The following is a 27,724-nucleotide window of genomic DNA, read 5'->3' as shown; positions in this document are numbered from 1 at the left end:
GGGATCCAAGCTCTAGTCTCTGATGCCTCAACTGAATAAGACTGCTGCTTTCTGCCTGAGTTCTATCTCTCATATGCTGCACACCTGGGGGAGGTTTCAGAGGAGAAAAGCTAACTGCTACAGCCCTTTGTCAGTGCAGTTTTCTTCTGAGGTTCATATCCCCTCCAGTCTCTACTTGCTTTCTTCACTTTCCTCTGGAATATATTCTACATCATAAGCGGCTGCAAATCAAATTCACATTAAAGATTCCCCAAACTCGCCCTTAGCCACATTAAGTCCTCCATGGAACTTATGCTGCCTGGAGTCACGGTGTGGCCTGGTGGTAAATAACAGCCTAGGGAAAGTAAAGGTCGTTGGGATGGGCTGACAAGCTAGGATGGAAGGCCTGGGAGGTGACCTAATTGCATGCCAACTTACATGGATAAACCCAAAATCAGACAGAAAGAGCAATCAGAACAGTAGGAGATTACAGCAAGAGACGCTGCAGCCTTCCAAAGCTCTCAACTATAAATATTTCAAGGCCAAGTCATCCCAAACAAGCATCTGTGGTGGTTCTAATGTCTCTGACAGGTGATGCCCCAAGGCTCAGAGGCAAGAACGTGTGTTCGAGGCAAAATGATATTGGAAACCAGTTACAGCCAAGAAGGTGAAATTGTGTTCTACTTTCCTTTAGAATCTATGGGATCTCTTAGATGTTTCCTGTAAGTGTCAGATTTTGATGTCCCATGTGAAGTTGCCAAATTGAAATTCATGGCAGCAGCAAGGTAGGTGTTTAATAAATGCTTTTCAAGTATAGAGAAACTTGTGAAGCTTTATGAAGAGGAAAGAAAAGTGGGCAGAAAATAAAACTTTTGACCAAGTCTGGCCATTACATAAAGTACCTGAGTATCAACATTTACTTTCTCTATGGAAGAAAGTGAAAATTTGGCTTAGTTGTTGAGTTAGCTAAGACCAAAATGATAAATACTATAATTTATGTTCCAAGCAAGGAGGAGAAGTGGACATGAAGTAGGAGGAAAAGGTTTCACTTTGTTTTTAGGTTAGAATGCCATCATATCACCCATCGTAAGTCAATTACTCCTTGTTCCCCCTCGGAACCTACGAGTTTGTCTCATCGGCACAAAGATTGTCATCTTTGTCTTTCCATGTACTTATATATGATTGCAGGGTTGGTTGGAGTTGAAAACAGATGAAAAGAGATCCATAAAATACAATTATTACAAGACAAAATAATGCAAGAGGTAGTGGTAGCAACATCCACTCTGTGATGTAATAACCTTGGTCATGATGTCACAGAGGCCTCATGCAAATGCATACATTTACAGTCGTGAGCTAGGACAAATTTCAGGCCCACCTGAGTCAAAGGCTGATCAAAGATACTAATACCCACTCTCCAACCTTCCCAGCTGAGGAGTGGTTTACCAGGTACTTGAAGAAGCTGCGTTGCACCTCACCGGGCTGTTTGAGTTCTTGTAACGATGTTTGAGTTCATGTAGTGGGTGGGGTAAAATAACTTAGCAGAATTTTCAAGGATGGAAACGAATTTAATATCATTACTTCCTTTGATATTTTCTCCTGTATTATATAACTTTGAATTTCAGGGCATTTCATATAGATTTATGGAGGAAAAGTTATTAAAATAAATTCTTTTAGAAAACGACCCTTTCAATGTTTGAGACAATTTTTTTATCCAAATAATATTGTATTCGATGAGAGACTCCAATATTTAACTTTTCTTGCCTAGCTCACATAAATATGATCAGACTGTCAATCCTAACTCATAAAATCTCTGATCTCCTAGGTAACGCTAAGATGAGGAGAGAAGCAAAAGAGCTGCTTTTGAATCTGAAGATGGAAGCGGCAAATCCCATGGGGATCCTGAATGAGGAGAGGAGGCCCGGCCTAATAGCTTCCAAAGGGGCGACTGAGTATCCACAGCTGGGAGACTGGTGAGAGCGGCATTTCCTTCCACCGAGTCTATGACACAGAAGCAAATCGAGTGACTTATTCTCAACAATTTCAGGTAAATGGTTCTTTCCAAGGATACAGGTTCCTTTGAGAAAGATTCAAAGACCAAAGTGACTCTGATCCCACTTGCATCATGTAATGAGCTCTTCAGGGACACAGGTGTTCACCACACATTTCCCCGTCAATATAACTCAAGGGTTCAGGGTAGAGTTGCTACATCCACCATGTCATTCTTCAGCTGGCGGAGGGTAACAGGGACTATTCAGCACAGTCTTGATCTCAGGAGTTTACAGCCCAGCTGGGAAGCCAGCTTCCAGCACACACACACACACAAATGCACAAACTGGAGGATGATTGAAGAAATCAAGCTATATCCCTAAACATTTATGTATGTATGCATACATCCATGTGTATACATGTACGTAAATATGGGTATGCATGCGTCTATGTGTGTGTGCATATGTACAAACATATGCATATGTAAGCATATAGGTGTATATGTGTAATGGACTGAATGCCCTCCTCCCCAAATTCATATGTTGAAATCCTAATCCCCAGTGCGATGGGGTCTTTGGGAGGGTGGAGCCCTCACCAATAAGATTAGTATCCTTATAAAAGTCATGAAAAATTAGCTTGGCATAGTGGTACGCAACTGTATTCCCAGCTGCTCAGGAGGCTAAGGTGGGAGGATAGAACCACTGCACTCCAGCCTGGGTGATGGAGCGAGACCTTGTCTCTAGAAGAGTCATGAGAGAGTTTGTTTCCCCTCTCTGCTCTCTGTTATGTGAGAATACAAGAAGAAGTCAGAGGTCCGTCACCCAGAAGAAGGCTCTTGCTAGAACTCAACCATGCCGCCACCCAGTTCTCAGACTCCCAGCTTCCAGAACTGTGTGAAATAAATTCCCGTGTTTATAAACCACCCAGTATGGTATTTTCTTAAAGCTGCCAGAACTAAGATAGTATGTATGTATATGCATCTGCATAATAACCATTCTAAGCATAGTGGCTTAAGACAACTGTAACATTTTATTGTTATGTCTCACATTTTTAAGGGCTGACCGGCCTCAGGTAGGTGGTCCTTACAATTGCAATCATATGCTGGCTGGACCTGGAAACGTGAAGGCTCAAACACTCATTGCCTGTCTGGCCTCTGGGCTAGGGGAACTCAAACACCTGGGAGCTGGAACAGCTGGGGCTTCCTGGCCTCTCCAAGTCTGTGTTCTTGCCATGTGGTCTTCTCAGCTTGGAGACTTCTCACATAGTGGCTCAGAGCTGCACGTGCACATGTCAAGAGAGTGCCAGGAGGAAATCATACAGCCTTTTATGATCTGGCATAGGAAGTCACGCAGAACATTTCCACTGCCTTCTGCTGGTCATGGCGGTTACAAAGATCTAACCATTCTTAAAAGGAGGGGAAGTGGACCCTATCTCTTCATTTTTGGTGGGGGAGGACAAGATTCTAGAAGAGTATGTTGTCTTGGAGTTCTTGCTATGGTCATTTGGGAAGATGCAATCTGCCACTATTTCTTTCTACCTGAACTGATAGCCATAGCTATAACCATATTGATAACAATTGATAGCTATTAATATGGATCAGACAGTGAGTGGGAAGTGAGGTCACGAAGGAAGGTGTCAGTGTGAGCCAGCACAGTGAGTAAAGGCTGCATGGGGCAAGTCAGGCTTGAGTGGAGCTTTAGAGAAGGACTGCAGGAGGCAGTCCAGGTGGACAGGGAAGCAGAGACAAGGTGTGGGGGTGGGGGAGGAGCAGAGCCATCCAGAGTTTGAACGAGGTGGTGGCTCTTTAATGCTGCGGTCCCCAACCTTTTTGGCATGGGGACCCATTATGTGGAAGACAATTTTTCCATGGACTGGTGGGAAGGGAGGGGGTTGGGGATGATTCAAGCACTTAAATTTATTGTGTACTTAATTTCTATTATTATTACATTGTACTACGTAATGAAATAATTATGCAACTCACCTCCATGTAGAATCAGTGGGAGCCCTGAGCTGGTTTTCCTGCAACTAGACTGTCCCATCTAGGGGTGATGGGAGATAGAGACAGATCGTCAGGCATTAGAATTTAATGAGGAGTGTGCAAGCTAGATCCCTTGCATGTGCAGTTCACAATAGGGTTCATGCTCCTATGAGACTCTAATGCCACCACTGATCTGACAGGAGGCACAGCTCAGGTGATGTGAGCCATGGGGAGCGGCTGTAAATACAGATGAAGCTTTGCTCACTCGTCCACCACTCACCTCCTGCTGTGCGGCCCAGTTCCTAACAGGCTAAGGATTGGTACTGGTCCATGGCCTGGGGAATGGGGACCTCTGCTTTAATGCATTTCTGCTTGAACAAACAGCCAAGGTCTCCAGCAGAAACAGTAGCATCTCATCTCTTAATATGTTAATATCGTTGTTCCCATTCCATGCTCTTTCCTGATCCTCATGAGAACTCGAGAGCTCTGCGTTTCACAGAGTGGGAAACTGAGGCCCAGTTCACAAAGTAAGGAGATCCACTTGATCTTCTGAGGCAAGTGTCCTTCCTTCTACACCACAGCAGCCTCTTCAGAATCAACATTAGACATGGTTTAGCTCACATTTCTCCCCAGGCTCAAAGGGGAAAAAATGTGCCTATGCAAACCCTAACTTTGTTTTTATCCAAAAGAAATGACTGCACCTTGCAAGCATCTGCAAGACCATGTGGAATTGCATTAAATTTCACAGTACATTAGAACCCAAAATGGGACCCAAGACTAAAATTGGCCAACTTCCTAATTAGCCTTTTACTAAGCCTCGGGCTGGAGAAACATGACCCTGGAGGATGTAGCGTCTGGGATTTTGCTCCTCATTGCAGGCCTTGTGGTAAGTATCTTTCTCCAGCTAGAGCTTCCTATTTAGATGAAATGGTCCTAGCCCCTTCTACCCAAAAAGGGACTGGTTTGGAGTTCTTGCCTTATTTAAGTGCCAGAAATGTCTACTTGTGTCCCAACATTTGTCATGGGCTAAGAATGAGCTAGGAGCTGACTCAGATTCTCCTGTTGCCTGAGATACATCCTGATGGAAAGCATGTTGGCACCTTTTGTAGGAACTCTTTCTATGCCCCAGGGCCCCTTTTCCACATGTGTACATTTTAAGGCCATGTGGTAAATGACCGTATCCCATGGGGTAAATGGCTGGTACCCCAATGTCTACTTGGTGTGTTGGAACCCACAAGGAGAAGGCAGAAAGAGTTGATACTGGGGCTTGCAAAAGAGCCCAGCTTACAACAGAAAGAAGTTTAGACACTGGGGAAGAACAGGCCTGATGCTGTTATTGCTCCCATAAACTCCTCTGAAAGTTGCTATAATGGAACAGAAGCTGGCAGTCAGGGTTCTGTCCGCCTCGCTGGAAAGCCCTTTACCATTTTGCTAACTCCAGCTCCCAGACTGCTTCCACACCCAGGAACCAGCACCCAGGGCTCCGTTGTGCTGAAGTTCCCCTCTGTGGGATTCTGCTTGACACCATGCCCTTCTTGACCTCCTGCCTTTTCCTGGTCACACTGTGTGCTCTCTCACCAGTTTTTCCAAGGAGCACTTCCAACACGGCTTTCTCAGGAATGCTCATGCCAGGCTCAGCTTCTGGCAACCCAGGCTAACTCAGGAGCCACATAAATGCTGCTTCTTCCACAAACATTCTCTTGATCATTCCAAAGGAATCCTGCAATAAATTGCTATAGAGATTGGGAATCCAACCATGTGAGTGCAGGCGGGAGGGTGGGCGATGTCAACTTGTTCCCCACAGCCCTGAGCTGTGTGGGGATATGGCTTCATATGCTCCTTTAATGTGACAGGGTCCTGAGTGAATCACACACATAACTCCACAGACCGTCAGCTCCTGAGTGTCTGTTTTTGCTCAGTGGAAAAGCACATTTCCTGTTGAGACTCCAGCATGCCTATGGGGCCTTGCTGCACGGAGACCGGCTGGCTGGTGTTGAGGATGGATTGATGCTAGACTAGGCTTGCTCTGGGAAATCATCAGTGAGAAGCGGGTGAGGCCAGGAGTAGAGAAGCCGCAGAAGCAACCACCCGTGGCCAAAGTTTCCATTCCCTGTGCCAGCCAAAGGGAGCCGGGGTGTCCCAGAGGCATGTCTGACTCGTCTGCACTGAGAGGCGGCAGGGAGAGCGTCTTCTCAGTGTTTTCACTGGCTTGAACACGTTCCAGACATTTCTATGTTCTTCTGTCACATCATTTTTAAAAAAAATCTTGCTATTACCGGAAGCTCAGATCCAAAGAGCCAAACAGAATCCACTGTGTGGCTATGTATTGGTGTATTGGAAGGAGGCACAGACTCAGGTGACAACAGAATGCCCAGCCCGAAATCTGGAGTGCTGTGAAGGATGTGGATATTAGAACCACATGGTATGGAAGCAAATGGCAAGTTGGGTTTGAGAATGGAAAAGATGGTACTTTTTTGTGACCATTTCCAAATAACAGAAAGGGAAGTTTTAGAGAAAAGGCAAGAGGTGAAGTGAATGGTCAGGGCAAGATTGGGCACAGCCGAGGGAGTCAAGTCTTGCAAATATTATCCACTCGAAAGGTATGGACCACACACATTTTGGCCAGCCTTGCCTTTCCTGGGGGAAGCTGTACTGCCATAAAACGAATGAAATCAGCTCTTTTTATGCTCTCATATTTTAACAAGCCTGGATGAATAGCTGAGTGGCTACATCCACAGCTGGCGATGCTCTACAGAGTGAGGCGTTCATGTCTGACCAGCTACATTCGCTTATGTATCCACCCCTTCCCCTACTTTTACAAAACATGTCTACAAGCTGAGAAGGAAAGGGCTGGAAAGGAAAGTGAGTTCTCATAGACAGATGAATGATGTCTCCTTGTAAAGGTGACAAGAACTTGTACTCCAGCCCAATGTGAAATACAGGCAGGACAACCACATGACTATGTCTTGTAGATGCTGTTGGTGCCCGCTCAGAAACCCTTTCTGGGGCTGATGCATCCACCTCCTGATAAAGGCTAAGAGTAACTTCTCCAGAGTTACACTTGGCCGGTGCATGCAACCTCACCCAGAAATGCCTAGAAGATTAAGTCCTCACTCCCAGATGGGTGGTAGACACTAGGGTCCAAAGGCCAGCTCCTGCCTCAAGGCAGGACAGCTCTGTGGTGCCATTCACACTCCATGGTCTCCTGGGATCCGCCTAAAGCTGATCTGCAGCCAAGACCACCCCTTTGCTGCCTCCTTTCCTGCCTGATCCTGTTTCTCTCGCTCCCCTTCTCTGGAGATCTCTCCAGCGAGAAATGACTTGCACAAGAATCTCTGTCTCGGGGACCCAAACCGAGACAATCTCTTCAGTTGGCTTTTGTTCTAAGTCTCCAAAGGAATGGGGCATCCCTTTGAATTGTAAAATGGATCAGAGGTGAATCCTCTAGCCTTTTAGGGATGGCCAGAGCAAGCTTTGCCTCTTAATCCCTGTAAGTCACTGCAGCCCAGAGCTGGATGACTGGGTCTAGCTCTTTCTGTCCCAAATTCCAGGCTCAGGAAAACCCTAGTCCAGGCTGTGTACCCTGGAAACTGACCTACAGCACAGAACCAAATTTGGATTAGACACCAAAAAACAATATGCACCCCCAAACTCCCACCCCAAACATCCTTGCAATCGTTAAGATGGGGTAGTATTTCCTTCCCCCAAATCTCCCTTTGAAGCTTGAAGAGGGATTCTGGAAGGGTTTTATATTTTAATAAGTTTGTTTCCCAGATGTTTTTATCACTTGGAAGGCAATGAATCTGGACAGAACCAAGCATCCTCATTGAGATGCTCTAAAGATTCGTGTTTGCAAAGTTTCTCTCCACTAATTTTGTAGCTCTGCTAGATGGAGCCAGTTTACTGCAAGAGTACTTCTCTGCTGAAGCATTTTCAATTCTGGAGAAAGATTTTGCTCTCCTTTATCACAAGGACTAAAACTGTCTAAAAAGTTTTCCACAGGCATGATTTATTTGAGTGGGTATGGACTACAGATGGGCAAACCCAGGGTCTAAGTACTCAGATAACACAGACAGCATGTCTGCTGGGGACATGGGGGCCTGGGGGCCGAGGCTGAGCCTCACAGAGAGATACCCATCAAAAGAAGGATCTCCAGTCACAGACCCTCTCTCCCTCCATGCAGATCTATGCACCCCAGGCTCTGGGGAGCTGCCCGGAAAGAGCGTGAGCTATTTTGACTTGGAATGCGGCAAGCTAGGCCAAGGAAGTTGGAGCCAAGAGATACAGTGTCCAGCAAGCACACCCGAGAGAGAGCATTTCCCTCCAAACCAGGTCTGTGAGGAGCCAAAGAGGCAAGCAGCATAGTGGACCATCTGCAGCACGACCCTAGAAAGTCTGCCTCATTGCAGTGTTTCTGGAGTGTGGAGGGCTGAGTCATTCTCTCAGGGCAGGGGATGAGCGGGCCATTGGCTTGAGAAGTGTTTCCCTGACTTGCCCTTAGCCTAACTGATCCCCCCAACTAAGATTCTTACCCTCCAGCTCCAGTGTTCCCATTTTATGATCCATCCTCTTTCCCTAAGAAAGCACCCAGATTCTCTCCTCTTACCCACCCTCTGACATCCCATGATTGCTTCACATTTTCAGGCTATTCTACCCTTTTATCCTCAGCCTGGTCCTAAGAATGCAGAAAATAGTCAATAAAAGGTGGTTGAAGAAGCATACATATGATTATTATATAGTACAGTGTTAGTACTTGGTTTATTCATTCACTTCATTAAAATTTTGGAGTACAAACTCTATAACAGGTGTTGTGTTCATCAGTAAATAAACAGACAATGTTCACCTGGTTTGCTTATCTTTCTTACTCTTTTAAAAATACATCACTGAATTGTGTGGATTTTCCAAGGTATGCATTCTAGACCAACTTCCAAAGTCTTCAGGCCCTCCCACCGGCTATGTCAGAGATAAGATCTGAGATGGTGACTGCTCATGTGACCAACTCAAGGGGATGGAAATGACAGTCGTTGAGATAACTGACAAAGAAATGGCCCACACCTGTGACGCTTCCCCATCCAGCTGGTCACCTGGTCGGCTTGTGCCGATTCCTGTCACCATGGCAACGAGGCCAGGCCAACCATTTAATTCAGAGAGCTACACAACGGCCTCACAAGCAACCTCAGGGTCCAGAAATAATTCCATGCCCAGAGTCAGATATCGGCAGTCAGACATATAAAACATTATTGGAAAGATTAGAAATACCATACTCTGAACTGTTTCTAAACCCCTAGGGCTGTTGAAATCCCATCGCTATGGCTTGATAGCTCTTAAGGTATGAGAAGTACACACAGGATGCCTGGAAGGTGCTTGGTGTGCTTCCAGGGATGTGTAGATGAGGATAGGCCATATGAGAACAAACTTTGTAAATGTTAATAGTTATATAATGATCATTTTAATATTGTTATAAAAATATCCATACTTATTTGGGTACAATACAATACAATAAAATTAGCTTTAAAAAGAAATATAGTTTCTGAAAGTGAGTTTAAGGAAAGCATAAAGGAAATAAAAATTCTCCAGGGAGTATGTGGATACGGTGAACATGTAAATATGAGATGCAGGCAACTAAAGCACCAGATCGCTGGCCTCAGGAGTAAAGGGCTAAAGGTCCACAGTGAGTGGGATCCTACCACAGTATTAACTTCCCAGAATCCTCTGCTTCTAGGATGGGAAAAATGAATAATTGTAAGAACTCCCACGAACTGAGCAGGTGTGATGGGCTGGACGCTGGTGCCAATGCTATGGAAGCATTGTCCCAAATGGTCCTTCGAACACACTGGCAGCTAAGTGGAGTTGTCACCATTATACAGATGTGGAGATTTGATTCAGAAATGAAAATAATCTGCCCAAGGCCACAAAACTCAAGTGGCAGAGACAAATCTAAAACCCAGTTTTCTGGGACTCCAGAGCCCAGGCTTTTAAACACAATGTTGTCCTGATTACTATAAAGCAAGCATCTGGCCTATAGGATAAAGAAGAATATGCGTGACCTTGTCAAGGCCAGAAGGCACTGAAGTACTTGCAAAGTTTCCTATCAAAAGGTAGAAAACATTCAGATCTAGTGTGCAGTGAGCAACTTGGTTATCTGCCCACACCACCGGTTTTCACCTGCACCCCGCTTCGGTGTGCCTCCAGTTTGTAACAGCCAGCACCTGTGCCTTATCTTTGAAGAGGGGTGAAGAGGGGGGCCCTTGAGCACTTCTGGAAGAGCCTGGGCAATAACGACACTGCTGCCCTGCCCAGGTCCCTTAACCAATCACTGATGGAGGAAGGTGTTTGCAAGCCCAGCTCCCTTGCCCGGTGTTGGGGCATCCTGGAGGGAGAATTCACACTGAGTACCTGTGGGGTTAAGATGAAGGCTTCCTGGGCAGGGTTTTGACGGGTGTGATACCCTCAACTTGGTTCCTCCTCTTCCTCTTTCCTCTCCCACTCCTTTACCAGCATGTCCTTAGTGATTTGCAGACAAGTCCTTCTCTTGAAAGCACTTTTGGGGAGCCCATCCTCACTGGGAACAGAGGAGGGGCAGGGGTGTCTGACACATGAGCAGGCGGGTAGAGGAGGTGTGGGGGGTGCCAGAATGTGATGGCAGTGCCACTCAGTGCCTGGGTGACAGGGCCTGGAAAGGCCTAAGCCAGGGTGACTGGAAGCTCAGGTCACCTTTGTCCAAGGACAAGGGTTGGTCATTTCTGCCCTGAGGTCATTGTGCTAAGGAGCATGGAAGACAGATGACACTTCTGTTCAATCAACTCAGGAACACAGCAGACAACACAGATAGGTGCTGGGATGTCGAAAGCATGTCGAAAGAACCATCTTTGAAGAGGTTAATTACAGACTAGACAGCTAACAAGGAAGGAGGATTCAATGTGCAGGAAACACAATGACCGGGAGGAACCGGAATGAGAAGCATACTCAGAGGACAGGGAGGGGTGCAAAGCCCTTCCCCTCTCTGGACAACTCCTGTGAGCTCAGGTGAGGGACCTGGGGGAAGAAGGTTGGTGCTGCTATCCCTGGCATCTAAATGCAAGGACGGCAGTGAGGACCCCTCCCCTCCAAGGAATGAAAGGTGGGAAAGGAGGAAAAGGCAAAGTTGAGTTTTGGGACTGTTCCATATTTTAAAATATGAATAAAGTACTTTCTGCTCACTGAGAAGAAACAGAGAAACAATCAGAGATTAGAAAGTGGCAGTGGTACAGATTGCCATGATGGAGGAGCAGGGAGAAAGACCTGTTTGCTGCAAGCCAGTCATTCATTCCATGCAAGGGCTACAGATGCATATTTTTAAAACCTTCAAGGGATGGCAAAGAGCAAGGATGGGGGATATAAGTCCCCATTTGCCTCCTAGGCAGTTCTCCAGGATTTTGTATGTGTGTACCAACAGCACATGAAATCCCACATCCCTCAGGAAGGTGGGTCTGAGGTGTGGAACTACCGAACTGAGGAATGGTGTTCATTTTTAACACTAGAGTGTCTTTGGCAAAATCTTCACCCTAACATCCCAGTCTTAATAATAGCTCTCACTGTATAAATTACTGAGTCATAATTATTGTCTTTTAGCAGACATCCAGGTCAGGATTTTTCAGTAGTTCAAATACCACTGCACCTAAAGCTGCTATTTAAGGTGGTTAATGATACACATGGTAACTTGGGAGACTCCTGGGCATCCCTCTCTCCAGAAAGTCAGGGGATTCGGTAACAAAGGAGGCCAGTGGGATTCTTGGGTGCTGACTGCCTCTCTCAGCTTTCTGGATGAAGTGTATGGTAGGAGACATTTTTCAACTGCCAGATTCTTCATGAGCCTGAGAGAGTTTCTGTTTTGGGAAAGTAAACCAGGAGCCATTTTTTCAATTCCTTAGGGGCCATGGGCTGTGCATCAGAGGGATGCTACCCCTGGGCTCAAGATTGGTTTCCATCTCATTGCCATCCAGAGTGAGAGATGGGAGGACATGTGGCCTTGGATCAAAAGGACAATTTGAATGAACTGGCAACAGTTCTGATGGCCAATCTGGCCAACAACGAGTGACAAGGAAGATCTGTGGGATCCAGGGGAGTATTTGGAAGTTTACAAACATAGAGACAGGTGAGCAATTCAGGATCCCCCCAACTACATACACAAAGGACACAAACTTTCCACATTCCCAAAGACAGTTTCTATTTCCTCCTATTTCCTCCTACCCAGAGCCTCTAAATCTAGTGCTGGATTCAGAAAGAAAATGCGGCAACATTCAACTCCATTATTCAGAACAGTGAAGGACGGCACATTCCAGAGGGAGAGGCACACACCATATGTTAACATATGGGCCATCAATTAAAAAGGCCACTTAATATACTGTACACTTAGTACTCACTTTTTCCCGAACATATATAATTTGTCTTTGATGTTCTAAAGACAATTCAGGACCCACAGATCCTCAGGAGGAGCCACTAGGAAGCTCTCAGCAACGGTTAAAATTCTCCTGATCAGCCCCTCTGTGCCCCCGAATTGTAGTTCCTGGCTGGTCATATACTGGAATGTCCCAAAGGCCCTTGAGCTCATTTGAGAAAGTAAATTGGGAAACAAATCCCTAAAAGAGAGAAATATGAAAGTGTTTAGAATAGTGTTTATCAAATTGCAGGCATTTAGTAAATGTAAATTGTGAACCAAGAACAAATGATTCATCAACTATAAACAAAGCCGACTTCAAATATATTACTATGATGTTTATATTTCTGAGTCATGTGCTGCTTTAACCTGCAATGTTAATTAAAATAAAATAACACACAATAAAATGAGATGCTTGCCATTAAAACCTGTGATCTGAACTCAGGATTCTAAGACATGAAAACCCACATACACTGAGAATATAAAAACCTCATATAGCCAATGAGTCAATCATACCTACAAGCGGTTTGAGATAATCCCTGTGATAGGGATTGAGAGTCTAGTAATTCTCCATATTATCATGGGACAAAGCCCTCTTCTCTTGAGAAATTATAGGCAGTAGGAGTTTTGAATGTATAGATGGAATTAGGCTAGGTGACTTCCCCAGAAATTCCAAGGGCGGCTTTCCTTTCCTGAGTGCGTTAAAGGAAAAAAGCAAAGAAGATGTATGCGGGTTTGTGCTCTGTGACTGATCTCAGTAAATACAACTTAAATAATCCACAGGTTGAACATCCCTAATCCGAAAATCCCCAATCCCAACTGCTCCAAAATCTGACTTTGGAGCAGTGACATAATGCCACACTGGTGGGGCTGAGATAGTGAAACTTTTGCTTGCTCATTGTTTGACGTACACTAACTTTATTTCATGCACAAAATTATTAAAATATTGTATAAAATTACCCTCAGGGCCAGTGTATAAGGTGCATATAAAATGTAATTAAATTATGTATTTAGATTGGGTCCCACCCCCAAGATATCTCATTATGTATATGCAAATATTTCAAAATCAAAAAAAAATCTGAAACACTTCTAGTCCCACGTATTTCAGATAAGGGATGCTCAACCTGTACTTGTGCCCACCGTTAACTAGGTTGAAATGTAATTTGGCCAATTTTCCAACTGAAGCATCTCCTGGTGGTAATAGTAATGGAGAGTCGAGAGTCCCAGCGTGTTTTATCCCTCTAGAAGGTTGTTAGGCTGGATGGAGGTGGGCTCTCATTCTCATTTCTTTCTAGAAAGCTATTCCTAGACCTTGGTCTGAGGGAGAACAGAACCTCACACATAAGGCTCTATAATGAAGCATTGCCCTGATCTTGTTTTGTTTTCCAGTATGAAGGATTCCCATCCTAACTTGTCAGTCCAGGTTATGAAGTAGTAAGTCAGGCAGGAGGAGGTGCAATCCTGATGTGCTCAGAGGGCAAGCAGAGCTGGGATGAGAGGGCCAAGTCCCTGCTCCAAAGCACCTGCCCTCTGGTCTCTGCCTACCACTGCTGAGGAGACTGAGCACTGCCTGGGGTCCCATGATTACAGCTGCAATAGGGGGAAAATGCCAGAGTCAGTAACAACAGTCATGCTACCCAGTGCATGCCAATTCTCTTCTTGTTTGGTATGAGAAAGTCTCTCCTGACCAGCCCCATCAGTTTTCTGCAGAAGGAGGTCCATAATGGCCTATCTGGGATGTGGTGACATCAACATGCAGAGATGGTCATTGACACATCTTTCAATTTGGCCACATATTGAAGAAGAAAACAACTCACATATATTGGTTCATCAGGACAAAACAAACAAAACAAAACTCTGTAGGAATTTTGACAATGAAATGGAAGCAGCAGCTAATCATAAAGAAGCCTCATTTTAAGAAGGCTTGGAATAAAGCTTCATGACCTCCAAGCGGCATCAGTATCTTGGGGATCAGCAAATATTTCTAGAATCGGGTAGCTATGGCTTGCTCTGTAAATTCACTGGGATATTAGCATGGCATACAGATCTTTGTCTTCACCTCAGCTCACAGTGACTGACTAGGTGTAGTGGCTGTGACTGAGTCAAGATGGAATTTCTTGATATCATCTAGTACTGATATTATTGTGCAATAAGCTGGGATTCAGTTCTTCAGAGAGTTTTGGGTCCACCAAATACGTATTAGCTTGGGGACCACAGATGTGTCATGTGCCTCCTCTGAACCCTGGTTTCCTACCAAATCAGGCAAAAGGCATTTTGCTATGGAAATCTGTATGGTGCTGTTGTTGTTGTTGTTGTTGTTATTATTATTATTTAGAAGCACTGATCTGGTACAGAAAAAGGCAATGAGATTTAGTTAAGGTACAGGGAGGAAAATGGAATAGTAAATATGAAAACAATGAAATATGAAGGAAAAAAGAGAATGAAGGTGGTAAGAAAGCAGAGAAGTCTCTTTGTGCTCCTGAAAGGAAACAAAGAGTCCTAATGCATGGGGTCTCCAGACTCGGAGTCCTTCCTTATCATATTACAGGGCATTTAATTCCATTCAAGAGGCATCAATTTGGCATCTCCTGTGTTCTGAGCACTCAGCTCTATGGGAGACGCTAAAGAAGGGTCATAAGTGTACAGTTGATGCTCCACATTCACCTAACAGATCTTCCAAACTCTCCCATGAAGATATGATTATCCCCACTTTATAGACAAACAAACTGAGGTTGAGGACATTTAAATAACTGTGTTCAAGGACTTGGAGCCAGAACTCAGTCCCAGGTTTGATGGGCCCCAGTGTCTGTACCTCTAACTGTCCTCCAGAGAAGCAGGGCTCCATGGCAAACATGGAACTTGACCACGGTTGTGTCCAAGCCCATGGGAGCAGTATCCGATGCATTTAATTCCCAGGCTTCCTATGCAGTAGCACGTCTTTATTGATTCTGCAGGGCCTGGGCGCCTGGCAGAAGATAAGTGGAATCCACTTCCTTCCACTTCAGCCACAACATGAGACATACCTCATCACTTCTTTCCTTAGATACTTATAGTCCCCATGATTAAGCCATTGGGTTGAGGAGGCATACAAGGATAAAACAGGAGACAAGAATAACCCTCGTGAAGTGGAGGTCAGTGCTGTTGATGGAGCTTGGTATGCAGACAGGAGATAAATGAGAACCACAAACTTTTGTTCCTGAAGTTGAGCTTGTGGGTTGGGTGTGGGGCCATGGCCCCCAAATGGCGGGTTGTGACCCTGAGCTGACACTAGTCACATGACAACAGTTATTTTCCTTATTTATCTCACCAGCAGGCAGATACTTTCTTTTGGAAATTTTCATTTACTTTTTAAATACAAACATTCAATAAAATTCGTCACTTTTGGTGTACAGTTCTAGGAGTTTTGACAAAGGTTTTCATTTCTTCATTCAGCCACCATCACCATCAAGATACAGAGCAGTTCCATCACCCCCTAATTCTCTGGTAGTCAACTTCTAATCCTTGGCAAACACTGATCAGTTTTTCTGTTCTTACAATTTAGGAACAGAATTTACTATGGTAATACTTATTTCTAGTCTTTACAAATTCTGCTTCCCTACTTAGTGCCATGGACTAGAAGGGATACTCTTCTCCCCTGGGTCGGCAAGGACTTGCTAAGCCTAGGGATGTGGTGGGGGCATGCATGGTGGTGAGTGAGCCTGAGGCAGGGCTGTGAGATGGAGCTACAACTCCCTCCACCTACCCTCCAGCCCACTTACCTCCCACACCCCCACACTGCAGCAGACCCTGCACTCGCCTACACCAGAGCCCCTGCAGGTAAAGTGCCCACTGATGGCCTCCTCCAAAACCCTCAATGGACCACCACCTAGCCTAACCCCAGAAATGGAAAGCAGTCAGGTTTTCAGGACAACAGAATGATAGACAACGGGTAATTGTTCCCGCTGCCTAGAGGGGGATCTCTTTCTCCCATGGGGCGGCACTTTCTTTCTGCTGAGATTCTAGCAATGTGAGTTAGATCCTTGGAGTAGGTGGGTTTTGGGAGTGGGTGAATCTTGGTGGTTTGGTCCTTAGGAGCTGTGGATCAGAGGCCTTGCAAGGAGCTGTGAGGTCAGCATGACTGGGACCTTCATCATCACGGCCAACTCTAAAGAAGTGTACATATGTTTGAATAAATATATTACATATGCATGTGTTTATTACAAATAAGTAACACATGCTTTCAAAAAGTAGCCATCAAAGGGATAAGAAGGAATGAAGTCCCCAGTCGCTCAACTCCTGGCCCAGATACAACCAGTATACTCAGTCTCTCGAGGCCCTAGCAGGTGTTTTCCTATGAGAATTGTGCACTTAGGCATAAATACAGCCTCCTTTGTTTTTACACAAATGGTAGCTAATTACACACAATGGTATGTATACTGCAATTTTCACTTAACATGTCTTGGAAATCTTTCCATGTGGACTCATCAGCCCAGCTGCCTCATTCACTGACTGGATGTCAAGGAATGACTCCCTTACCCGGGGCCCCGTGACAGACATCAAGGCCGCTGCCAGGGTTGGCAAACTGGGCTGCAGCATCATCCTATGCACACTTCTTCGTGTATCTGGACAAGAATATTTAGAAGATAAATTCCTAGAAGGGAAATTGATGGGTAAAAGTGCTGCACATTTAAAAAAATTTTGACAGAAATAAAATACTATCCAAAGGGCTTATACCAATTTCACACCCACCAGTCATGCATGAGAGTGAGTGCCTGAGTCCCATGCTATTGCCAACACAATTAATTATGTAACTTTTTGATCCTCTGCCACTATGGCCCAAGAAAAATGCTGTCCACGGTAGCTCTAATTTGCACTTTTGCTTATAACAGAGAAGACTGAGGATCTTTCAGTCTCCTGAAAAAAATACATACCTATTTTTAAAGTTAGTTTTTTCTTTTTAATTGTGGTAAAAATGTACACAACGTAACATTTTTCATCATAACCCTTTTTAAATGAACAGCTCAGTAGTGTAAAGTATATTATGTTTTTTGTGCAGCCACTAGGCAGAACATTTTCATCCTAGAAGACTGAAACTCTTAACCCATTGATCAACAACTCTCCATTTCCACCACCCCCAAGACCCTGACAATCCTACTCTACTTTCTGTCTCTGTGCATTGGACTACTCTAGAGATCTCACCCAAGTAGACTCTTGTAGCATTTGCCTTTTTGTGACTGGTTTATTTCACTTAGCATCATGTCTTCAAGGCTCAACCATTGTGTAACATACATCAGAGTTTCCTTCCTTTTTAAGGCTGAGTAATATTCCTTGCACAGATATACAAGTTGAGCATCCTTAATCCAAAAATCTGAAATCTGAAATGCTTCCAAATCTAAAATTTTTTATGTCAACATGATGTCACAAGTGGAAAATCTCACACCTGACCTCCTGTGACAGGTCACAGTCAAAATGCAATCAAAACTTTGTTTCATGCTCAAAATTATTAAAAATTTGTATAAAATAATCTTTAGGCTACGTGTATAAGGTGCATATAAAACGTAAATGAATTTTGTGTTTAGCATCGGGACCCATCTCTAAGATATCTCATTATGCATATGCAAATATTCCCAAATTTGAAAAAATCCAAAATTCAAAACACTTTTGGTCCTAAGCATTTGGGAAAAGGGATACTCAACCCTTACCACATTTTATTTATCCATTTATCTTTCGGTGGATATTTGAGCCCACCTCTTGGCTAGTGTGACTAATGCTGCCATTCACATAGGTGTGCAAATATCTCTTCAAGACTCTGCTTTTGGATATATACATTCTTTTGGATTTATACCTCAAAGTGGAATTGCTGGGTAATTCTATTTTGATTTTTTTCAATAACTTTTAACGCCATTTTATTTCCAGCTAACCCTTAAACACCAGCCAGACCTCAGTTCCTGGAAGTCTCTTTCGTGGATACTCAAGCCCATCACAGAATTTGTTCTTAGGTTCCTCAGCTCTCTTTGGTACTCTGGGATTTTGACTTCCAGTGTGACCCATGAAGAAAGCCAGAAACCAGCAGCATGGACCCAACCTGGCCCCACAGTTGCAAGAAGCTGGGCTCTTAGCATGGCAACTCCACACAGGCTTAGTCCTCAGGACCCTTAGCTGAGCCTCCTTGGCCATGTAGATCCAGCAGCCTTCTTCCTGTTCACAGTTGCCCTGACTCTGTTATCCACAGCAAATGAGGCACCTCCATTTAGAACATCAGTAAACCTCAGGGCAAGAAAAGCAGCTGACACAGTTGGTAAAAATGCCACCTACCCTTAAGAACTTGCCAAATATTCTAAACTCTGAATTTAGTTTTAGTTAACACACACACACACAATTACTCCACAACTCCACAATCCACTGAAATGTGATAGCCAAATTCTGTGTCCAGTGTCCTAGGCTGGCTGCTGTCAAAATGTATTTTCCATTTATTTCAATTGCAGATAACTTTTCTCAAAAGGGATGCCACTTGTTTGGAAAGCCAAGCTCAGTAAAAAATCTGCCAAGAAGTTATTGTTTGTTAAATAGCAACTTCCCCAGGGATAGGGTGGGTAGGAGGAAAACTATTGGTGACCAAGTGCAGCTGCCTTCTGGAGTCCATGGACAGTGGGACAGTCTGGTCAATGAATCAGGACTGATCATTGCCCCTGATGTGCCTGGCCTTAGCAGCCATTAATTACAAACAAACAAGCTAATCATTAGTAGGTTACTTATTGCTGTCAAGCCTATATCCCTGCAGTGGAGCTAGAAAGTGTGTTGGCACGTAAGCAAAGCCAGCAAAACTACATCATGCGCTGAGAGGGAAAGACTACAGCAGCACCATGGGCCATTTCTGTGATTCACCACCTTCCCATCTGCTAAGCTGGTCTTCACACTGAATCATAAACCCTGCAATTGAATTCAGCGCACACAGGTGCAGAGCCTCCTATTGACTGAACCATGTGCTTGTGGTGTCCTCAAACTATCTCCAAGAGTTCTTCTCAGAGATCCCACCAAGTGAGGAGCTAAAGGAAAATCTCAGCAGAAGGGTTCTCACTGTCCAGAATATTTCAGCAAGGTATAGGTTCTGTCATAGAAGCAAGAACAATCCTCCAATGGGAAAGGAAATGAGGCTATCTCGGGCTTGCTCCATTTATTTAATCATTCACTCATTCATTCAAATAATATTTCCTGAGCATATGCTATATGCCTGCCAATGGCTGGACACTGGGGACACAGAGCGATTACCGTGTAGTGGGAAAGCAAGTGGCGATTTAATTTCACTAATGAATGCAAAGTTTCAACTTGATAAGCACTAGGAAGATGCCCCCAGAGAGTCTGAGACCTGTGCAAGGACGGCTGTGATTCCCCAGGCCTACGTGGCAGAGGGGCAAGAAGATTTGGAGTAAAGTAGGGAGATGTGGAGGACCAGTGTTTCAGGAAGAGGAAAAGCCCAGAGAAGTCTGGGGGAGGGAGAACAACATGGTGTTGACACAGCTGAAGAAGGAGAATGAGGCTTGAGGAAAGAGAACAAGGAATGAAGGTGAGAAGGTGCGGTGCAGAGGGTGCCAGACAACGCAGGCCAGGTGGGACAGGTGGGCTGAGAGGGTCAGGTTGAAGTGTTGGTCTTCACCCTTAGAGCAATGGGAAGCCATTTGCATTTCTAAAAAGGGGGTGCACAACCAGGTTGAATTTCTTGAAGGATCATTCTGGCCGTCATGTGTAGAGAGTATTGGAGGCAAATGAAGCAACATGGGCCATGGCGGAGTCCAGGTGAGAGGAAGAAGTGCTTGGCTCTACAGTGGAGGTGTGTGCACAGACAGTGGGAACCTGGGAGGAAGACTGGGTCTGGGAGATGGGTCTAGAGGTCAGTTTGGACGTGTAGCATTTGAAAAGCCTATGGCTTTTCCAGAAGGAGGTGTCCGCTGGTTATAGAGCCTGAGATTATGGAGCTAGAGGTCAAAGGAGAACCCTAAGGGGAGGGGCCAAAGAGGGGAAGCCCTTGCACTCACTCTATAGAAAAGGGTCCTCTGCAGGAAGGTCACTCCGGGAGCACTCCCTGGGCTCTCTGTAGGGGAATGAAATGCTGATCTTGCTTTCCTGACTTCCTCAGGGAATCCCCCTGGACAATCTCCCAAGCTGTCCTGCCAACATCAAACTCTGCTTATCCCAAATCAGACTCACTCTGCTCTCCCCCAGCCTGGAGACTCACTAGTCCTTTCGTAGACTTGTGGGACCACCCTTTCTCCAGGCACCAGCTGAAGTCAGAGTCATTGCGAATTTTCCTGAATCTCTGCCAGATTCTTCTGCTGTTCATGGGATGGAATTTCTGTTGGGTCTAAAGCCAGCCTCCTGGATTTCCACTGTGACTCCACCACTTACCAGCTGGACAACCTTAGACCAAATATGCCTCAATTTCCTCTTCTAAGACGGTGGCTGCGGCCTCATACACTTCACAGGACCGTATAAACTAAGCACTAGTACATGTGAAGTGCTAAAATGGGTGTCCAGCACACAGTCACTGCTCAATACTTATTATTATTACCACTTTAATGTCTTCTTCAACATACTTTGTGCACATGGACAGCCAGGACGTAGCAATGTAGCACCTTCTCTTGAGAGTGTTGCCTACGCTATCTATTTCTTCCTCTGGACTGGAAACTCATTGTGGGCAGGGGCTGTTTCCCATTACTGTTTGGTTCCCAAGTTCCTGTCACAATGCCCTGAATGTGCTCCATAATGACTACTACTTCCATGAATGTGGAGCCACAACAAATTTTATAAGTCCAAGCATGTAGTGGGTAGTGAGGAAAACAGGCATTAATAATGTTCCCGTCAAGAACCCAAAGTATTTTTAGAGGTTTTATATTAAATAGGGTAGTCGATATGTATTTGTTGAATGCTACTGGATTTTTCTTGGCTTACTAAACTCAGTTCTGCTGTTTCAGCCTTTCAGGAGAACAAAAAAACCAGTAAGGGTCGGTGTCCCAGGACCCAAATATTCATGAACAATAAACCCAGCTCTTAGATTGAGTTCACTGGCCAAGGGAACTCAGATAAGCCAATTAGTCTTTGGGGGACGTCCCCCTTTCTGGAAGATCGGCACACGGAGTTGCTCTCCCAATCAGAGAAGAAGGGACATGGAGTCTACAGAATGCTCTGGTCTCCTCTGTGAACAGGGTTCCAGGAGCTGAATGGGCTAATTGTCAGACAAAGGCATAGAACCAAGTCCAGGGCAGAGGATGCCACCGCATGTCAGGTAGGCAACATGGTGGGCAAGACCCCAACTAGTTTCTGCAGTAGTGCACCTCAAATTGGACACAACTTTTTAACCCCCAATTTGGTCAGCTGTGTGTCTAATGATGTAATATAGTCCCAAAGGCACTATCTGGGTAAGAGTGGGTTTGGGAAGCCAAGATAACAATGTAGAATACGATATTTATATGTAAGAGTGACCATTTCACAGAATCATCAATGATTAGAGCCTCTCCTCTGGTCCAAAGGGGAAAACAGCCCCAGGGAGGTGAAATTACTTCTCTTAGCTCACTCATCTTAAGGCCAGACACGCAAGTGCTCTGTCTCCTAGGAACTGCAACTTTCTGCTGCATGTAGCAGACACCTCATCACGCCATACTGAACACACTTCAGTCCAAAAGAGGTAGGAAAAAAGGAGTATGATTACAACACTGTTAATGAATCTAATGTCTTTGTGCTTTCTTAGCCAGGGCAGCACTAAGCATCTCATGTACATTTCCTGGATTTTTGCAACCACTATATGAAATATGCATCATAACAGTCCCTTTTGATAGAGGGAAGGACTGAGTCTCACTGAGTTTCAGCAGCTTGTTCAAGTCCCTGGAATGAGAGGCCAAACCCCTTTAACATTTTCTTTCAAGGTTCTCAAAACCTGAGGGCAGCTGGGGCTGTCAGTGTCCCAACCACGTGCCTTCAGCATTGATGTTCCTCACGCAAGTGTCGAGGTCCTTTCCTCACCCAACATGTGGGACAATGGGACAGACCAGAGCTAGGGGTTAATGCCCCTGATACAGCTCCAGCCAATGACTAATGGGAGATGGAGGGTAAAACCCACAGCCTTCCCCTCCCCTACTGTCTCCCGGAGCTCTCCAGCTGGAGACAGCTTTGGTTGCCCACAAAAGCAATCTGTTCACTCCCTCACACAACGAATCTTACTCCCTTCCCTCTCTTGTCTCTCTTCCCCACTCACACACCAAACTTCCTGGGATCACCTCCCAAATAAACCACTGCCACTTGAATCTTCACTCAGAGGTTTGCTCCTTGGGTAAGCCATTCCAAGCCAGCATGAGTAAAGAGGACAGTTTTCATTCTGTATCTGTGAGAAGGGAGAAGAGAAGATCTGTGTGAAACACTTACAGGAGATGTCAGGAAAGCCAGTCTAGAGGTGCAAGCTTCGCTCGTAAATACAGATGTGGAGCAATTACAAAGCCAAGAAGAACTGTGTGCAAAACAGGTAAAGTAGAAGATGGGCAATGAGTAATGAACCTGTGGCTCGCCCACAGTCGGATATTCCTGGTGAAGGTGCTGAAACTAAGCAGGCACTGGCAGGAAGGAAGCATATGGAGATGTCTTAGCCATGAAAGACTAAGACAACCGGTACTCTATGACTCTCTGGATGCACTGATCTTTCAACTTAGGGGTAGTCAGTCACCGAGCATGGCATGGGCCTGTCAGAAGCCTGGGAAAATCCCACACCATCCTCAGGGACCTGCAACATGTTAAGGGACGGCAGAGCAGCTTTTTGCGGAGAAGGAAAGAGAAAGTTCCACAGGCCGTGCATGAACAATGCTTTGCTTTTGAAGGAGACCTGCCACTGACAAGCAAGACCATCTATTGGTTTGTTCTGTCAACAGGAGTTGATTGACACTGGGGTGACTGCCAGACATTCAGCTTTATTTTGGAGATGCAGATGAACTTGAGACAACTCCTGTCCTCAAAGTGCGCTTGGTTTGCAGTTCCTCATCATATAACATGAATGAGATGGGCAGAGTTTGATTGGCCTGGTGAGACTAGACGTATCTATTGGACACAGAAGGCATGCAGGGTTCTTTTACAGCATAAAAGCTCTCAAGTGTGGCCATGGGCCTAGACTCCTCCTGCTGGTGAAAATGTTCACCCTTCCCCCATAAGGGGCTGAGAAACACTGCTGGTGGCTGGGGACACAGCCACACATGGGCACACTGTAGCTTTGTAAGCTGGACTAGTCAAGCCACAATGGATGGTGGGCTGTGGTTCTTTCATTCCACTTTTAACAACTGTCTTTGAGGTTACACCTCAGAAAAGCTCCCCTCAAAAGAAGGAGATGTACCTAAACCCCAAGGGGATACTCCATGTCAAACATAAGAAAAGACCATAGCATAAAAGATCATGCTGAGAACAACAGCAGCAAACATTTTATCAGCTCATTTACAGACCTGATCGGGTCAGATGGCCACTTCGGAAATAAAAATAGAGTCCTAAAGATCCATCAGTTGTTATGGGAAATCAATAAGGCCCTGAGCCTGCACTTCATTTCTCCCAGAGAGTAGAGAGAGGGGGATGTCAGTTATCAATTTCAGGAAGGCTGAGACAGGACCAGAACCAGGGACACAAGGTCATCTCCTGGCTCCTGACTTTGATGGACAATCTCTGGATTCAGATCACTAAATGAAATCCCTGCAAATAACCAAGGTGACAGATGGCAATAAATGAGAATGACTGAGGACCTCTTGCTAGCAGCAAGGATGGGATTCCTGATGGCTTTCCAAAGGGGGAATTGATGTCCAGGGACCTGGTCATTCTACTTCTTGATAGTTTCCTATCCTCCGGTATAGACTGTCCTTTGTGAAAATGAGAACCACATTCTTTCATTTACTTCTAATACCTGCAAAACCCAATAGTAGTCGTTTTGTTCCTTTTTGGATCAATTCTTAATGGTTTTATATCACACACAGTAGAGGCAGTAGGTACAGTGTATACTATATTCATGTGTAAGGCTGGCAAATGGGAGAAATTGTCAGAGAAGCAAGACCATAATCAAGCCATTTGCCTTAATTGGGATGTCACTGACACTTTAGGTACATGGCACGAGGCACCCTCATGCCAGGATAGCACTGCCAGGAGGAGCCAGAGTTGAACCAAAAGCCAAAAACACTCTTCCTGTCCAAGGACTGTGGTGTCTGTGATGCTTAACTCTGGAGGAAGCACTGATCTCTCTCTGTTGAGTTCCTTCCACACACATATGCTGTGGAAGAGAAATTCTGTAGCTCAAAAATACTTCTGGGTAACAACTTTATCTGCTATTAAAATCTCATCTTTTTTGGACTTAGCTTGCCTCCAAATAAATTGGCGATCTACTCCCTGCAGGTTCTACCAGCTGCAAACACCTGCCTTTCTGCTGGATTTGTTATTCCTGTAAATGTTAGTGGCATCCACACAGGCTCAGAACAGAGGATCTGGAATCTCTTGACCTCCTCAGCCTTGACCCAGCCCAGGGTCCAGCCAGTTTCCAAATTTGGAGGTCCATCTACTGCTGGCTTCGGCAGCACCTCCACTCTTCCTCACCTCATTGCCATCTCCAGGTCCTAGGAAGTCCACCCGCTGGATCCATTATAAAGAAGGAGTACTTCCTTTCCCAGTCTCTTCTGCCTAGGTAACAGTCTGTGTCAGCTCAGCTGTCAGCAGAGTGAGGTCCACAGTCCTTACTGTGGCTGGGCACCAGTTCTTATCTTGCCTTTATCCCACCCCAGCTCAGCTGACACCCTTAGGATTTACCCACAGGAAGGAAAATGAGCCCTTAGCTTCCTTGCCTTATTATTTGTGTCTAAGTCACTAAAATGCCCTTATAGTACCCAGAAGAGACAGGAAGGCAAAAGAGTCAGAGGAAGAGAGGATTAATGAGCAAGCAGACATTGCTATGCTATCATTCCTCCTCTGGTGGATGCCTCTGGAATTTTTTGTGCTTTGGGAGAGGAGCCCTCTCTGGGTTCCCATAACTATGGACACTGACATCCTTGCTAGGGAAGCCCCCATATTTTCAACTGGGTTTCCCTCCTTTCTGAAGCAACCATCTTCAAGCATTCACCTAACTCTCTCCAGCAATATCTTGTATAGTTTTACATATTTCGAATGCTAGTCCTTTATCAGATATGTACTTTGCAAAGACTTTTCTCCTAGTCTGTGGCATGTCTTTTTATTTTCTGCATGGTATCTTTCACAGAGCAGAGGTTTTGAATTTCAATGAAAGCCAGCTTAATAAATTTTCGCTTCATGGATCATGTTTTTGCTATTGATCTAAAAAGTTATCACCAAACCCAAAGTCACCTAATTTTCTCCTATGTTATCTTCCAGGAATTTTATGGTTTTGCATTTTACATTGAGGCCTACATTTAATATGGCACAGCAGGAAGAAAAGTCATTTGCTAACCAGTAAGAACACCAGGGATGCCCTTCCTTCTGTTTTTCATCAAGTCCAGGATTTGCACCTGAGGCAAGCTCAGACTTATTATTTTTAACCACAACATCTCAGATTAATATCAATTGCTCATCAAAATGAATCTCTGGAGGCATTTATATAACCAGCTGCAAGACCAGCAAGGAAGAGGGTGGGCAGGCAGAGGACTCAAGCTCTCCAGCTGGGAGTGGATCGCGTGGGTCTGACAGAGGAATGGGAGATCAAGGAGGATGTTACATACACCGTGAATTTTCCAAAGTCATTTGCCTATTTTCCCACATGCTATGCTAAACTGTCCTTCTGTCTGACTTGACCAAGGCTATTTCCCTTGTTACAGATTAGGCTCAAGTCCTAATGTCAGTTCTGGGCTATCTCCTCCACACCCCTCATTGGTCTGGTTTAATGCTGTAGTTTTAATAAAACACGAAACACATTTCCCAGTATAGAGTAGGAAGAAAATATTTCTTTGTTGCTCTCCATCAAAATATTTTCAGGTCTTTAGGTAAATCTAAAAATAAATCTTTGGGATTTTTAAATTAAACTGAAAAAATCATTTAAAAATAAGTTTCCATCTTTCACCAAACCAAGAACACGTACTAATTAAAATAGTTTTCTTTATATAGGTTATGCAAGAGTAAAGTCAATTCCTAGTTATTTTATTATTTCTCTTTTTGTTGTTATAATCCAAAAAAAAGATTTAGTGTATCTTCTAATGGTCACGTCCAGTCATTGGAAGAACTATTGGTTTCTGCATATTTATCTTGTGTTCAATCATTTAAAACTTTCTCATTAATTTTAAGAGAATATCACTAGATTCTCATGATTTTCTATGTCCATCATATTATCTGCAAATAATAGCAGTTATCTTTGCATTTACAATAGCCATCTATTGGACCCTTTAAAATGTTACATAGAAATGGGAATGGTGGCCATTCTCTGCCTTAGATGTGATTTTTTTTTTTTGAGACAGAGTCTCGCTTTGTGGCCCAGGCTAGAGTGCAGTGGCGCGACCTCCACTCACTGCAAGCTCTGCCTCCCGGGTCCACGCCATTCTCCTGCCTCAGCCTCCTGAGTAGCTGGGACTACAAGCGCCCATCACCACGCCCGGCTAATTTTTTTTGTATTTTTAGTAGAGATGGAGTTTCACCATGTTAGCCAGGATGGTCTCGATCTCCAGACCTTGTGATCCGCCCGCCTAGGCCTCCCAAAGTGCTGGGATTACAGGCGTGAGCCACTGTGCCTGGCCTGGAAGTAATTTTTATGGGGTGTGTGTATTTCCTGGTCACCTCTATAGTGAACTGTTAGTGTCAGAGAGCCTTTTTCATATCAGGAGATACCTCTTCCTTCCACATCAAACAATTTTTCAAAAGCTGAATTCACAGAAGCAGAGAATAGAACAGTGGTTACCCCGGGTTGGGGGAGAGAGAAATGGGTAGTGCAATGTTGGTCAAAGGGTTTAAAGTTTCAGTTAAGAGGAATACATTCTAAAGATCTGTTGTAGAGCATGGTAGTGATGAGGTTCTGTACACTTGAAAATTGTTAAGAGAGTAGATTTTAAACGTTCTCACCACACACACACACACACACACACACACACACACAAATTCTAACATGAGGTGATGAATGTGTTAATTAGCTTGATTTAATCATCCCCTAATATACACATATATCAAAACGTCATGTTGCACCCCCTAAATACATACAATACAGAAAAAATAAAAATGTTCCTAAAATATTTTTCTTTCATATAATGATTTTCTCCACGGAGACCCAGCTCTATGATGGATGGCACTGGTAGATATTCTATCATTAATCAGTCTTGGTATCACCGGGATAAACCCCTAACTGCCCATGAGAGATGATTCTTTTAACGTACTGCCAAATGTAGTCAGTATTT

The 27,724-nt window shown here is 44.6% G+C and overlaps 1 protein-coding gene and 1 long non-coding RNA gene across 7 annotated transcripts in view; one reads left to right on the top strand and one right to left on the bottom strand.

Annotated features, from left to right (window-relative positions):
* The window catches only part of LOC105486812 (solute carrier family 24 member 3), a 506,030-nt gene that overhangs the window by 219,779 nt on the left and 258,527 nt on the right, over positions 1-27,724 (bottom strand). The gene's annotated exons all lie outside the window — the stretch shown is intronic.
* Positions 1,314-8,263, top strand: LOC105486810 (uncharacterized). The gene is made up of 4 exons (XR_011613588.1): positions 1,314-1,425; positions 1,802-2,023; positions 4,747-4,829; positions 8,127-8,263. It is a non-coding gene; the product is annotated as an uncharacterized lncRNA (long non-coding RNA).

Source organism: Macaca nemestrina, chromosome 15, assembly GCF_043159975.1.
Source record: "Macaca nemestrina isolate mMacNem1 chromosome 15, mMacNem.hap1, whole genome shotgun sequence".
NCBI lineage: Eukaryota > Metazoa > Chordata > Mammalia > Primates > Cercopithecidae > Macaca > Macaca nemestrina.
This window is presented reverse-complemented; position numbering and strand designations above follow the sequence as displayed.